A 15,742-nucleotide genomic window follows, 5' to 3' on the forward strand; every position below is an offset into this window, starting at 1 on the left:
GCCCCTGTTGTGGTGGAGACATATGTAAGTTATGCTAATAATCAAACCTAACCAACAACAGTTGGGCTAGACTACTACCACTAAGAGCTTGTTAGGTCTATAGCTTTGTTTTTCACCCATTGCTAGCTACACATATAAGTTAAGTAGTAGACCTACCAGCCTACTGTTTCATATAAAATAGTGTGTGCTTTTAAAATATGCAATATTTGGAGAAAATATAAATGATATTCCCAAAGATGAATGCGGCATAAACAGGTCATCACGAATCATGATGAATCCCCTTTATTTGCCATGGCAACGGCAGGAAGAAGAGAAAAAAGGGCTCATGCTTGTTCTGCCCCGCCCTCAGCAGCCGGTGGCTCTCGCGCTCTGTCTTGGAGGGAATGTTCACACCACACAGTTGTGATATTACTGTCACTAACCATTTCATATCAAAACCTCTCTCTCTCACACACACGCACGCACGCACGCACGCCCACACACACACACATACACACACACACACACAAACACGCACGCACGCACACACACACACACACACACAAACACACACAAAACACACCTGCAAAACACACATGCACACAACCTAGAGTGTTAGTATCTTATCAACCTCGGTCGGTCTAGTTCAGTGAATTGACCACCACCAGTTGTAGCAGGTCTATATCATAGACTGGCTCTGTTTCACACTTTGCTTCACGCGCCATCTTCTGGTAAATACTCAACATCACAATGTCAACAAGTTTATATCTGGACTTTCTCAAACTGGAGAGAGAAAATGGGACTAGGAGTGTTCAGTTTCTATCTTATGTGTTAGAGAGTTGATTTTAGAAAACCTGTTCCTTATATGTCATTTAACTATAAAACGACTATTAAAAAAATACTGACCTTGATGAGAATGATACAAGGCAGAGCAATGGTGCTAACACTCCTGGTAACAAGACCTGAGACCAGACCAGAGCAGAGACCAGACCAGAGACCAGACCAGAGACCAGACCAGAGACCAGACCAGAGCAGAGACCAGACCAGAGACCAGAGCAGAGACCAGACCAGAGACCAGACCAGAGACCAGAGCAGAGACCAGACCAGAGACCAGACCAGAGCAGAGCAGAGACCAGACCAGAGACCAGACCAGAGATCAGAGCAGACCAGAGACCAGAGCAGAGACCAGACCAGAGACCAGAGACCAGACCAGATCAGAGACCAGACCAGAGACCAGACCAGAGACCAGACCAGAGACCAGACCAGACCACACCAGAGACCAGACCAGAGACCAGACCAGAGACCAGACCAAAGCAGACCAGAGACCAGACCAGAGACCAGACCAGATCAGAGACCAAACCAGAGACCAGACCAGACCAGAGACCAGACCAGAGACCAGACCAGACCAGAGACCAGAGACCAGAGACCAGACCAAAGCAGACCAGAGACCAGAGCAGAGACCAGAGGAGACCAGAGACCAGAGCAGAGACCAGACCAGAGACCAGACCAGAGACCAGACCAGACCAGACCAGACCAGAGACCAGACCAGAGACCAGACCAGACCACACCAGAGATCAGACCAGAGACCAGACCAGAGACCAGACCAGACCAGACCAGAGACCAGACCAGAGACCAGACCAGACCAGACCACACCAGAGACCAGACCAGACCAGACCAGAGACCAGACCAGAGACCAGACCAGACCAGACCAGACCAGACACCAGAGCAGAGACCAGACCAGAGACCAGACCAGAGACCAGACCAGAGACCAGAGACCAGATCAGAGACCAGACCAGAGACCAGACCAGAGACCAGACCAGACCAGAGACCAGACCAGAGACCAGACCAGAGACCAGACCAGACCAGAGACCAGACCAGAGACCAGACCAGACCAGAGACCAGACCAGACCAGAGACCAGACCAAAGCAGAGACCAGACCAGAGACCAGAGACCAGACCACACCAGAGACCAGACCAGAGACCAGACCACACCAGAGACCAGACCAGAGACCAGACCAGACCAGAGACCAGACCAGAGACCAGACCAGACCAGACCAGAGACCAGACCAGAGACCAGACCAGACCAGACCAGACCAGAGATCAGACCAGACCAGAGACCAGACCAAAGCAGACCACACCAGAGATCAGACCAGAGACCAGACCAGACCAGACCAGACCAGAGACCAGACCAGAGACCAGACCAGACCAGACCAGAGATCAGACCAGACCAGAGACCAGACCAGACCAGAGACCAGACCAGACCAGACCAGACCACACCAGAGATCAGACCAGACCAGAGACCAGACCAGACCAGACCAGAGACCAGACCAGAGACCAGACCAAAGCAGACTAGGATAACTATAGTTTTAACTGTGCTTTGTTGAAATTAACCTTTTTCCGAGGGACACACAACCATTTGAATACAGATCCAGGAAAATGACTACTTCTTTGAACTATTTGAATACAGATCTGACAGTGAATATTTTAAAAACTATTTGAATACAGATCTCAGAAAGTAACTACATGTTTTAACTTTTTAGAATTTAAAGATTTGAGAAAGCAACTACTTAAAACTTATTTGGGATAGGGGGCAGCATTTTCACTTTTGGATGAATAGCGTGCCCAGAGTAAACTGCCTCCTACTCAGTCCCAGATGCTAATATATGCGTATTATCATTAGTATTGGATGGAAAACACTATGACATTTCTAAAACTGTTTGAATGATGTCTGTGAGTATAACAGAACTCATGTATGGCAGGTTAAAACCTGAGAAAAAAATCCAAACAGGAAGTGGGAAATCTGAGGTTTGTAGTTTTTGAACTCAGCCCCTATCGAATACATATTGGAATATGGGTAAAGTTGCACTTCCTAAGGCTTCCACTAGATGTCAACCGTCTTTAGAACCTTATTTCAGGCTTCTGCTGTGAAGGGGGGCCGAATGAGAGCTGACTGAGTCAGAGGTCTGGCAACAGCCTCACATCAAAGGTATCTCTCGTTCCTTTGCTTTTCTACAGACAATGGAATTCTCCGGTTGGAACATTATTGAACATTTATGATAAAAACATCCTAAAGATTGATTCTGTACTTAGTTTGACAAGTTTTTACGACCTGTAATATAACTTCTTGAACTTTTCATCCGACGTTCGGCTGGACCTGAACGCGCGTTTGGATATGTGTACCCAACAAAAATAAGCTAATTGGACATAAATGATGGACATTATCGAACAAATCAAATATTTATTGTGGAACTGGGATTCCTGGGAGTGCATTCTGATGAAGATCATCAAAGGTAAGTGAATATTTATAATGCTATTTCTGACTAATGTTGACTCCACAACATGGCGGATATTTCTCTGGCTGGTTTGGGCTCTGAGCGCCGTATTCAGATTATATTTTTTCCGTAAAGTTTTTTTGAAATCTGACACAGCGGTTGCATTAAGGAGAAGTGTATCTAAAGTTCCATGCATAACACTTGAATTTTCATCAACATTTATAATGAGTATTTCTGTGAATTGATGTGGCTCTCTGCAAAATCACAGCATGTTTTTGAACTACTGAACATAACGTGCCAATGTAAAATGAGATTTTTGGATATAAATATGAACTTTACCACTATATCAAACAAAACATACATGTATTGTGTAACATGAAGTACTATGAGTGTCATCTGATGAAGATCATCAAAGGTTAGTGATTCATTTTATCTCTATTTGTGCTTTATGTGACTCCTCTCTTTAGCTGGAAAAAATGGCTGGGTTTTTCTGTGACTTGGTGGTGGCCTAACATAATCGTTTGTGGAGCTTTCACTGTAAAGCATTTTTGAAATCAGACACTGTGGCTGGATTAACGAGGATTTTATCTTTAAAATGGTGCCTAATACTTGTATGTTTGAGAAATTTGATTTATGAGATTTCTGTTGATTTGTATTTGGCACCCTGAAATTTCATTGGCTGTTGGCGAGGGGTTCAAGGGTTATAGTAGGGTGCGGGTACAATGGAGGTAAACCCAGGCATCGAGTGACGATGAGAGAGAGTGTCAATAACATAGCCAAATTATTTCAAACTGAATACACTGATAAAATCAAGAATGTCTCTTTTAAATTCGTTCTTTTTTTTACATTCATAAAACAGCTTGCAATTAAGAGAAAATGTCGCTCTGAAACAGTCTCAAAAGAAAGGTGTGCAATGAAAATAGTTTCAGGGAAGAATGGACAGAGAAATAGGCATTCTTACCATATTTTTTTAGAGTGCCTTGTTTGCAACGAAACGGTTGCTGTTTGGAAATGATTAAATATTATACACCTAAACCTATCCACCCAGACAGAGGTGGCTCGACCGACGCAGAAAAACTGCTGGCCACTAACAACAGACGTAAGCTGCCTGGGTTTAAACATATTCTCTTTTCAGAAAGTGAAAAGCTCAGTTAATGACGGACAGAATAGCAAAGTTCATTTTTGTTGTTGTTGGTCTCCTCAATTATTGAAGGCTGCAGCCAAGCTTCAGAATGTAATAGAGATTAATCAATAATAATTAATCAATCAGAGTCATGTCTCTTCTGGGCAGTTTAAAGTTTGTTTCTACCACAGAGTTAAACGTGGTTATATAAGGCTTTCTACATTGCCCCCAAAAATAAAGGGAACACTAAAATAACACATCCTAGATCTGAATGAATTAACTATTCTTATTAAATACTTTTTTCTTTACACAGTTGAATGTGCTGACAACAAAATCACACAAAAATTATCAACGGAAATCAAATTTATCAACCCATGGAGGTCTGGATTTGGAGTCACACTCAAAATTAAAGTGGAAAACCACACTACAGGCTGATCCAACTTAAATGTAATGTCCTTAAAACAAGTCAAAATGAGGCTCAGTAGTGTGTGTGGCCTCCACGTGCCTGTATGACCTCCCTACAACGCCTGGGCATACTCCTGATGAGGTGGCGGATGGTCTCCTGAGGGATCTCCTCCGAGATCTGGACTAAAGCATCCGCCAACTCCTGGACAGTCTGTGGTGCAACGTGGCGTTGGTGGAAGGAGTGAGACATGATGTCCCAGATGTGCTCAATTGGATTCAGGTCTGGGGAACGGGCGGGCCAGTCCATAGCTTCAATGCTTCCTCTTGCAGGAACTGCTGACACACTCCAGCCACATGAGGTCTAGCATTGTCTTGCATTAGGAGGAACCCAGGGCCAACCGCACCAGCATATGGTCTCACAAGGGGTCTGAGGATCTCATCTCGGTACCTAATGGCAGTCAGGCTACCTCTGGCGAGCACATGGAGGGCTGTGCGCCCCCCCCCCCCCCCCCCCCAAAGAAATGCCACCCCACACCATGACTGACCCACCGCCAAACCGGTCATGCTGGAGGATGTTGCAGGCAGCAGAACGTTCTCCACGGCGTCTCCAGACTCTGTCACGTCTGTCACGTGCTCAGTGTGAACCTGCTTTCATCTGTGAAGAGCGCAGGGCGCCAGTGGCGAATTTGCCAATCTTGGTGCTCTCTGGCAAATGCCAAACGTCCTTGCACGGTGTTGGGCTGTGAGCACAACCCCCACCTGTGGACGTCGGGCCCTCAGGTGGGGGTTGTGACGTTTTCATCTGATTGTCAAACGAATCCCTTCAAAGGAGTCTCCTTTACTAACAGCTTAACATTACTTTACTAACTAACCCGTCTATCCACTCACAACATACTGTATAAGAACTGGATAAAGTCTTAATGTTACTTTACTAACTAACCCGTCTATCCACTCACAACATACTGTATAAGAACTGGATAAAGTCTTAATGTTACTTTACTAACTAACCCGTCTATCCACTCACAACATACTGTATAAGAACTGGATAAAGTCTTAATGTTACTTTACTAACTAACCCGTCTATCCACTCACAACATACTGTATAAGAACTGGATAAAGTCTTATGTCTCCCTCAGTATGAAAATATATTTGTTAGCCATTTTGAAGCTTCAGAAGTGGTCTACTCTAATGTTGAGGGGATTCAGTGGACTCAATAGGCTGAGTGAAGGAGACCAGTGGACTCAATAGGCTGAGTGAAGGAGACCAGTGGACTCAATAGGCTGAGTGAAGGACTGGGACCAGTGGACTCAATAGGCTGAGTGAAGGACTGGGACCAGTGGACTCAATAGGCTGAGTGAAGGACTGGGACCAGTGGACTCATTAGGCTGAGTGAAGGACTGGGACCAGTGGACTCAATAGGCTGAGTGAAGGAGTGGGACCAGTGGACTCAATAGGCTGAGTGAAGGACTGGGACCAGTGGACTCATTAGGCTGAGTGAAGGACTGAGACCAGTGGACTCAATAGGCTGAGTGAAAGACTGAGACCAGTGGACTCAATAGGCTGAGTGAAGGACTGAGAACAGTGGACTCAATAGGCTGAGTGAAGGACTGAGAACAGTGGACTCAATAGGCTGAGTGAAGGACTGAGACCAGTGGACTCAATAGGCTGAGTGAAGGAGTGGGACCAGTGGACTCAATAGGCTGAGTGAAGGACTGAGACCAGTGGACTCAATAGGCTGAGTGAAGGAGTGGGACCAGTGGACTCAATAGGCTGAGTGAAGGACTGAGACCAGTGGACTCAATAGGCTGAGTGAATGAGACCAGTGGACTCAATAGGCTGAGTGAAGGACTGGGACCAGTGGACTCAATAGGCTGAGTGAATGAGACCAGTGGACTCAATAGGCTGAGTGAAGGACTGGGACCAGTGGACTCAATAGGCTGCGTGAAGGACTGGGACCAGTGGACTCAATAGGCTGAGTGAAGGACTGGGACCAGTTGACTCAATAGGCTGAGTGAAGGACTGAGACCAGTGGACTCAATAGGCTGAGTGAATGAGACCAGTGGACTCAATAGGCTGAGTGAAGGACTGGGACCAGTGGACTCAATAGGCTGAGTGAAGGACTGGGACCAGTGGACTCAATAGGCTGAGTGAAGGACTGAGACCAGTGGACTCAATAGGCTGAGTGAATGAGACCAGTGGACTCAATAGGCTGAGTGAAGGACTGGGACCAGTGGACTCAATAGGCTGAGTGAAGGAGTGGGACCAGTGGACTCAATAGGCTGAGTGAAGGACTGGGACCAGTGGACTCAATAGGCTGAGTGAAGGACTGGGACCAGTGGACTCAATAGGCTGAGTGAAGGACTGGGACCAGTGGACTCAATAGGCTGAGTGAAGGACTGGGACCAGTGGACTCAATAGGCTGAGTGAAGGACTGGGACCAGTTGTTGTAGATTCTTCACAAAAAAATACAGTTTTATGTCTTTATGTTTGAAGCCTGAAATGTGGCAAAAGGTCGCAAAGTTCAAGGGGGCCGAATACTTTCGCAAGGCACTGTATATATTCATATCTCAGAGTCCTCCAAACCATGTGCTTATGATCATATATTTTAGACTAATTTCAACTGTGGTAGTTTTTGATTCTTCATCAAATATTCGTCAGCCATGAAATATATATATATATTTTTTTTATTTTCAAATAACTTTCAAACAACTTGCACATATTCAAATACCTTAAAATATTACTAGGTTTTCTGAGAGGTGTTCAAAATACTGTCAAATATGATTTCTTTTTCTGAGAGCTGTATTTGAATACCAAAGAAAATCAATCAATCAATCAATGAAATGTATCTATAAAGCCCCTTCTTACTACATCAGCTGATGTCACAAAGTGCCGTACAGAAACCCAGCCTAAAACCCCCAAACAGCAAGCAATGCAGGTGTAGAAGCACGGTGGCTAGGAAAAACTCCCTAGAAAGGCCAAAACCTAGGAAGAAACCTAGAGAGGAACCAGGCTCATTCAAATCAAATCAAATGTATTTACATCAGCTGATGTCACAAAGTGCTGTACAGAAACCCAGCCTAAAACCCCCAACAGCAAGCAATGCAGGTGTAGAAGCACCTACACAGCTTCTACACCACAGAATACATCTCTCTACTCTTTATATTTTTCACATGTTAATTTAATGTAGAAGCACGTGTTGCCTTTTACTGCATCTGAACAGTTTATATTGAAGTGATAATGATCAAAGCCGGTGTTTGGCGGATATATTGGTACGGATGTTGTCAGGCCCGAGACAAAGAGCTGTGAATTATTAAAAGAGATTCAACCACAAAGACCAGGGAGGTTTTTCAATGCTGCCTCGCAATGGAGACATTGAATATCCCTTTGAGCATGGTGAAGTTATTCATTACACTTTGGATGGTGTATCAATACACCCAGTCACTACAAAGATACAGGCATCCTTCCTAACTCAGTTGCTGGAGAGGAAGGAAACCGCTCAGGGATTTCACCATGAGGCCAACGGTGACTTTAAAACAGTTACAGAGTTTAATGGCTGTGAGATGAGAAAACTGAGGATGGATCAACAACATTGTAGTTACTACACAATACTAACGTAAAAGAAGAAAGCCTGTACAGAATAAAAAACATTCCATAACGTGAATCCATTTTGTAATAAGGCACTAAAGTAAAACTGCAAAAAATGTGTACCAGTCAAAAGTTTGGACACACCTACTCATTCAAGGGTTTTATTTTATTTTTTACATAGTATGATAATAGTGAAGACATCAAAACTATGACAGAACACATATGGAATCATGCAGTAACCCAAAAAGTGTTAAACAAATCAAAATATATTTTATATTTGAGATTCTTCCAAGCAGCTACCCTTTGCCTTGATGACAGCATTGAACACTCTTGGCATTCTCTCAACCAGCTTCATGAGGTAGTCACCTGGAATGCATTTCAATAAACAGGTGTGCCTTCTTAAAAGTTAATTTGTGGAATTTCTTTCCTTCTTAATGCGTTTGAGCCAATCAGTTGTGTTGTGACAAGGTAAGGGTGGTATACAGAAGACAGCCCTATTTGGTAAAAGTCCATATTATTGCAAGAACAGATCAAATAAGCAAAGAGAAACGACAGTCCATAATGGCTTTAAGACATGCAGGTCAGTCAATCTGGAAAATGTCAAGAACTTTTAAAGTGTCTTCAAGTGCAGTAGCAGAAACCATCAAGAGCTGTGATGAAACTGGCTCTCATGAGGACCGCCAAAGGAATGGAAGGCCCAGAGTTACCTCTGCTGCAGAGGATAAGTTCATTAGAGTTAACTGGCTCTCATGAGGACCGCCACAGGAAGACCCAGAGTTACCTCTGCTGTGATGAAACTGGCTCTCATGAGGACCACCACAGGAAGACCCAGAGTTACCTCTGCTGTGATGAAACTGGCTCTCATGAGGACCGCCAGAGGAAAGGAGGACCCAGAGTTACCTCTGCTGCAGAGGATAAGTTCATTAGAGTTAACAGCCTCAGAAATTGCAGCACAAATAAATGTTTCACAGAGTTCAAGTAACAGATACATCTCAACATCAACTGTTCAGAGGAGACTGGGTGAATCAGGCCTTCATGGTCAAATTGCTGCAAAGAAACCACGACCTCCACAAGCTGTTTCACTCCCATCAGTAGTAACCTATCAGAATCAAGCTGTTTCACTCCCATCAGTAGTAACCTATCAGAATCAAGCTGTTTCCCTCCCATCAGTAGTAACCTATCAGAATCAAGCTGTTTCCCTCCCATCTGTAGTAACCTATCAGAATCAAGCTGTTTCCCTCCCATCAGTAGTAACCTATCAGAATCAAGCTGTTTCCCTCCCATCAGTAGTAACCTATCAGAATCAAGCTGTTTCACTCCCATCAGTAGTAACCTATCAGAATCAAGCTGTTTCACTCCCATCAGTAGTAACCTATCAGAATCAAGCTGTTTCACTCCCATCAGTAGTAACCTATCAGAATCAAGCTGTTTCACTCCCATCAGTAGTAACCTATCAGAATCAAGCTGTTTCACTCCCATCAGTAGTAACCTATCAGAATCAAGCTGTTTCACTCCCATCAGTAGTAACCTATCAGAATCAAGCTGTTTCACTCCCATCAGTAGTAACCTATCAGAATCAAGCTGTTTCCCTCCCATCAGTAGTAACCTATCAGAATCAAGCTGTTTCACTCCCATCAGTAGTAACCTATCAGAATCAAGCTGTTTCCCTCCCATCAGTAGTAACCTATCAGAATCAAGCTGTTTCACTCCCATCAGTAGTAACCTATCAGAATCAAGCTGTTTCACTCCCATCAGTAGTAACCTATCAGAATCAAGCTGTTTCACTCCCATCAGTAGTAACCTATCAGAATCAAGCTGTTTCCCTCCCATCAGTAGTAACCTATCAGAATCAAGCTGTTTCCCTCCCATCAGTAGTAACCTATCATTTCATTCCCATCCGGGACATCAGATGTCTCATTGAGTCTCACTTAAAAACAGTCATTACCTACACTCTTCTCTGGTCAAGTGGCTCTCTATAGTATAACTAGTACAGAATGGGGAGGGTTGGTTAGTGGGCTGACTCTCTATAGTACAGAATGGGGAGGGTTGGTTAGTGGGGTGACTATAGTACAGAATGGAGAGGGTTGGTTGGTGGGCTGACTCTCTATATTACAGAATGGGGAGGGTTGGTTAGTGGGGTGACTCTCTATAGTACAGAATAAGTAGGGTTGGTTAGTGGGCTGACTCTCTATAGTATAGAATGGGGAGGGTTGGTTAGTGGGCTGACTATAGTACAGAATGGAGAGGGTTGGTTGGTGGGCTGACTCTCTATAGTACAGAATGGGGAGGGTTGGTTAGTGGGCTGACTATAGTACAGAATGGGGAGGGTTGGTTGGTGGGCTGACTCTCTATAGTACAGAATGGAGAGGGTTGGTTGGTGGGCTGACTATAGTACAGAATGGGGAGGGTTGGTTGGTGGGCTGACTCTCTATAGTACAGAATGGGGAAGGTTGGTTGGTGGGCTGACTCTATAGAACAGAATGGGTAGCCATTTTGCCACAACTTTGGAAGTATGCTTGGGGTCATTGTCCATTTGGAAGACCCATTTGCGACCAATCTTTAACTTCCTGACTGATGTTGCTTCAATATATCCACATATTTTTCACCTCCTCATGATGCCATCTATTTTGTGAAGAGCACCAGTCCCTCCTGCAGCAAAGCACCCCCACAACATGATGCTGCCACCCCCGTGCGGTTGGGATGGTGTTCTTCAGCTTGCAAGCCTTCCCCTTTTCCCTCCAAACATAACGATGGTCATTATGGCCAAACAGTTCTATTTTTGTTTCATCAGACCAGAGGACATTTCCCCAAAAAGTACGATCTTAGTCCCCATGTGCAGTTGCAAACCGTAGTCTGGCTTTTTCTATGGCGGTTTTGGAGCAGAGGCTTCTTCCTTGCTGAGCGGCCTTTCAGGTTATGTCGATATAGGACTCGTTTTACTGTGGATATAGATAATTTTGTACCTGTTTCCTCCAGCATCTTCACAAGGTCCTTTGCTGTTGTTTTGGGATTGATTTGCACTTTTCTCACCAAAGTACGTTCATCTCCAGGAGACAGAACGCGTATCCTTCCTGAGCGGTTGGACGGCTGCGTGGTCCCATGGTGTTTATACATGCGTACTATTGTTTGTACAGATGAACGTGGTACCTTCAGGCATTTGGAAATTGCTCCCAAGGATGAACCAGACTTGTGGAGGTCTACAATTTTTTTCTGAGGTCTTGGCTGATTTCTTTTGATTTTCCCAGGATGTCAAGCAAAGAGGCACTGGGTTTGAAAGTAGGCCTTGAAATACATCCACAGGTACACCTCCAATTGACTCAAATAAGTGTAAATTAGCCTATCAGAAGCTTCTAAAGCCATGACATAATTTCTGGAATTTTCCAGGCTGTTTAAATACACAGTCAACTTAGTGTATGTAAATTTCTGACCCACTGAAATTGTGATACAGTGAATTATAAGTAAAATAATCTGTAAATAATTGTTGGAAAAATTACTTGTGTCACGCACAAAGTAGATGTCCTAACTGACTTTCCAAAACTAGTTTGTTAACAAGAAATTTGTGGAGTGGTTGAAAAACGGGTTTTAATGACTCCAACCTAGGTGTATGTAAACTTCCTACTTCAACTGTATCCAGCCATGTTATCATTGACTCAGTACTGCCAGTTGAGGACTTGTGAGGCGTCTGTTTCTTAAACTAGACACTCTAATGTACTTGTCCTCTTGCTCAGTTGTGCACCGGAGCCTCCCACTCCTCTTTCTATTCTGGTTAGAGCCAGTTTGTGCTGTTCTGTAAAGGGAGTAGTACACAGCGTTGTACGAGATCTTCAGTTTCTGGGCAATTTCTCGCTTGGAATAGCCTTCAATTCTCAGAACAAGAATAGACTGACGAGTTTCAGAAGAAAGTTATTTGTTTCTGGCCATTTCGAGCCTGTAATCGAACCCACAAATGCTGATGCTCCAGATACTCAACTAGTCTAAAGGCCAGTTTAATTGCTTCTTTAATCATGACAACAGTTTTCAGCTGTGCTAACATAATTGCAAAAGTGTTTTCTAATGATCAATTAGCCTTTTAAAATGATAAACTTGGATTAGCTAACCCAACGTGCCATTGGAACACAGGAGTGATGGTTGCTGATAATGGGCCTCTGTACGCCTATATAGATATTCCACAAAAAATCTGCCGTTTCCAGCTACAATAGTCATTTATAACATTAACAATGTCTACACTGTATTTCTGATCAATTTGATGATATTCTAATGGACATTTTTTTTGTGCTTTTCTTTCAAAAACAAGGAAACTGTGACCCCCGACCTTTTGTATATGTCTTGTAACGTTTACAAGCATGTCAGTATTTGTAAATTTTTCCATTTGTTTGCCGGTAAATATTTGAAACTTTCTCAAATTGGCTGTAAATGTTTACATTTGCATATTACATTTATTCATTACAAATAAAATGTTCAATTGAATGAAATTGCTGTTCAGTTGCCTAGTTACAGATTTACTGGTCCTTAACGCTTTCTCCCAAGCCGTTAATCCTGTGTGTCCAATTCCAAATCAAATCTTAGGCCAGAATTGGTATGGAATTGGGTTTCTAGTTAATGTATGCACATCTGGATGTTCTAGATGTGTGAATGTAATATGGCAGAAGTCTCCTGGAGTCCGTTACACAGCACGGTTGAGTCATCACCGTATCGCTACACCTCTCCAAGCCCCATCAGGTCAAACACAGCAGGGTTGAGTCATCACCACATCGCTACACCTCTCCAAGCCCCATCAGGTCAAACACAGCAGGGTTGAGTCATCACCACATCGCTACACCTCTCCAAGCCCCATCAGGTCAAACACAGCAGGGTTGAGTCATCACCACATCGCTACACCTCTCCAAGCCCCATCAGGTCAAACACAGCAGGGTTGAGTCATCACCACATCGCTACACCTCTCCAAGCCCCATCAGGTCAAACACAGCAGGGTTGAGTCATCACCACATCGCTACACCTCTCCAAGCCCCATCAGGTCAAACACAGCAGGGTTGAGTCATCACCATATCGCTACACCTATCCAAGCCCCATCAGGTCAAACACAGCAGGGTTGAGTCATCACCATATCGCTACACCTATCCAAGCCCCATCAGGTCAAACACAGCAGGGTTGAGTCATCACCATATCGCTACACCTATCCAAGCCCCATCAGGTCAAACACAGCAGGGATGAGTCATCACCATATCGCTACACCTCTCCAAGCCCCATCAGGTCAAACACAGCAGGGTTGAGTCATCACCATATCGCTACACCTCTCCAAGCCCCATCAGGTCAAACACAGCAGGGTTGAGTCATCACCATATCGCTACACCTCTCCAAGCCCCATCAGGTCAAACACAGCAGGGTTGAGTCATCACCATATCGCTACACCTATCCAAGCCCCATCAGGTCAAACACAGCAGGGTTGAGTCATCACCACATCGCTACACCTATCCAAGCCCCATCAGGTCAAACACAGCAGGGTTGAGTCATCACCACATCGCTACACCTCTCCAAGCCCCATCAGGTCAAACACAGCAGGGTTGAGTCATCACCACATCGCTACACCTCTCCAAGCCCCATCAGGTCAAACACAGCAGGGTTGAGTCATCACCATATCGCTACACCTATCCAAGCCCCATCAGGTCAAACACAGCAGGGTTGAGTCATCACCACATCGCTACACCTCTCCAAGCCCCATCAGGTCAAACACAGCAGGGTTGAGTCATCACCACATCGCTACACCTCTCCAAGCTCCATCAGGTCAAACACAGCAGGGTTGAGTCATCACCATATCGCTACACCTATCCAAGCCCCATCAGGTCAAACACAGCAGGGTTGAGTCATCACCACATCGCTACACCTCTCCAAGCCCCATCAGGTCAAACACAGCAGGGTTGAGTCATCACCACATCGCTACACCTCTCCAAGCCCCATCAGGTCAAACACAGCAGGGTTGAGTCATCACCATATCGCTACACCTATCCAAGCCCCATCAGGTCAAACACAGCAGGGTTGAGTCATCACCATATCGCTACACCTATCCAAGCCCCATCAGGTCAAACACAGCAGGGTTGAGTCATCACCATATCGCTACACCTATCCAAGCCCCATCAGGTCAAACACAGCAGGGATGAGTCATCACCATATCGCTACACCTATCCAAGCCCCATCAGGACAAACACAGCAGGGTTGAGTCATCACCATATCGCTACACCTATCCAAGCCCCATCAGGTCAAACACAGCAGGGTTGAGTCATCACCACATCGCTACACCTATCCAAGCCCCATCAGGTCAAACACAGCAGGGTTGAGTCATCACCACATCGCTACACCTCTCCAAGCCCCATCAGGTCAAACACAGCAGGGTTGAGTCATCAACATATCGCTACACCTCTCCAAGCCCCATCAGGTCAAACACAGCAGGGTTGAGTCATCACCACATCGCTACACCTATCCAAGCCCCATCAGGACAAACACAGCAGGGTTGAGTCATCACCATATCGCTACACCTATCCAAGCCCCATCAGGTCAAACACAGCAGGGTTGAGTCATCACCATATCGCTACACCTATCCAAGCCCCATGAGGACAAACACAGCAGGGTTGAGTCATCACCATATCGCTACACCTATCCAAGCCCCATCAGGTCAAACACAGCAGGGATGAGTCATCACCATATCGCTACACCTATCCAAGCCCCATCAGGACAAACACAGCAGGGTTGAGTCATCACCATATCGCTACACCTATCCAAGCCCCATCAGGTCAAACACAGCAGGGTTGAGTCATCACCATATCGCTACACCTATCCAAGCCCCATCAGGTCAAACACAGCAGGGTTGAGTCATCACCATATCGCTACACCTATCCAAGCCCCATCAGGTCAAACACAGCAGGGTTGAGTCATCACCATATCGCTAAACCTATCCAAGCCCCATCAGGTCAAACACTACAAAAGATAGAGTAGGGGGTTAAAGGCCTTAATGAAAAACCAAATCCTTCTCTCGGCCCTGTACCTTCACGTGGTGAGAGGCCTTCCAACTAAACCAGACTCAGACCCCTGACTGAGACTGGCCTAAACCAGACCTGTGTTATTGAACCCCTGACTGAGACTGGCCTAAACCAGACCCCTGTTATTGAACCCCTGACTGAGACTGGCCTAAACCAGACCCCTGTCATTGAACCCCTGACTCAGACTGGCCTAAACCAGACCCCTGTTATTGAACCCCTGACTGAGACTGGCCTAAACCAGACCGCTGTTATTGAACCCCTGACTCAGACTGGCCTAAACCAGGCCACTGTTATTGAACCCCTGACTGAGACTGGCCTAAACCAGACCCATGTCATTGAACCCCTGAC

This window comes from Oncorhynchus mykiss, chromosome Y (assembly GCF_013265735.2).
Source record: "Oncorhynchus mykiss isolate Arlee chromosome Y, USDA_OmykA_1.1, whole genome shotgun sequence".
Taxonomy (NCBI): domain Eukaryota; kingdom Metazoa; phylum Chordata; class Actinopteri; order Salmoniformes; family Salmonidae; genus Oncorhynchus; species Oncorhynchus mykiss.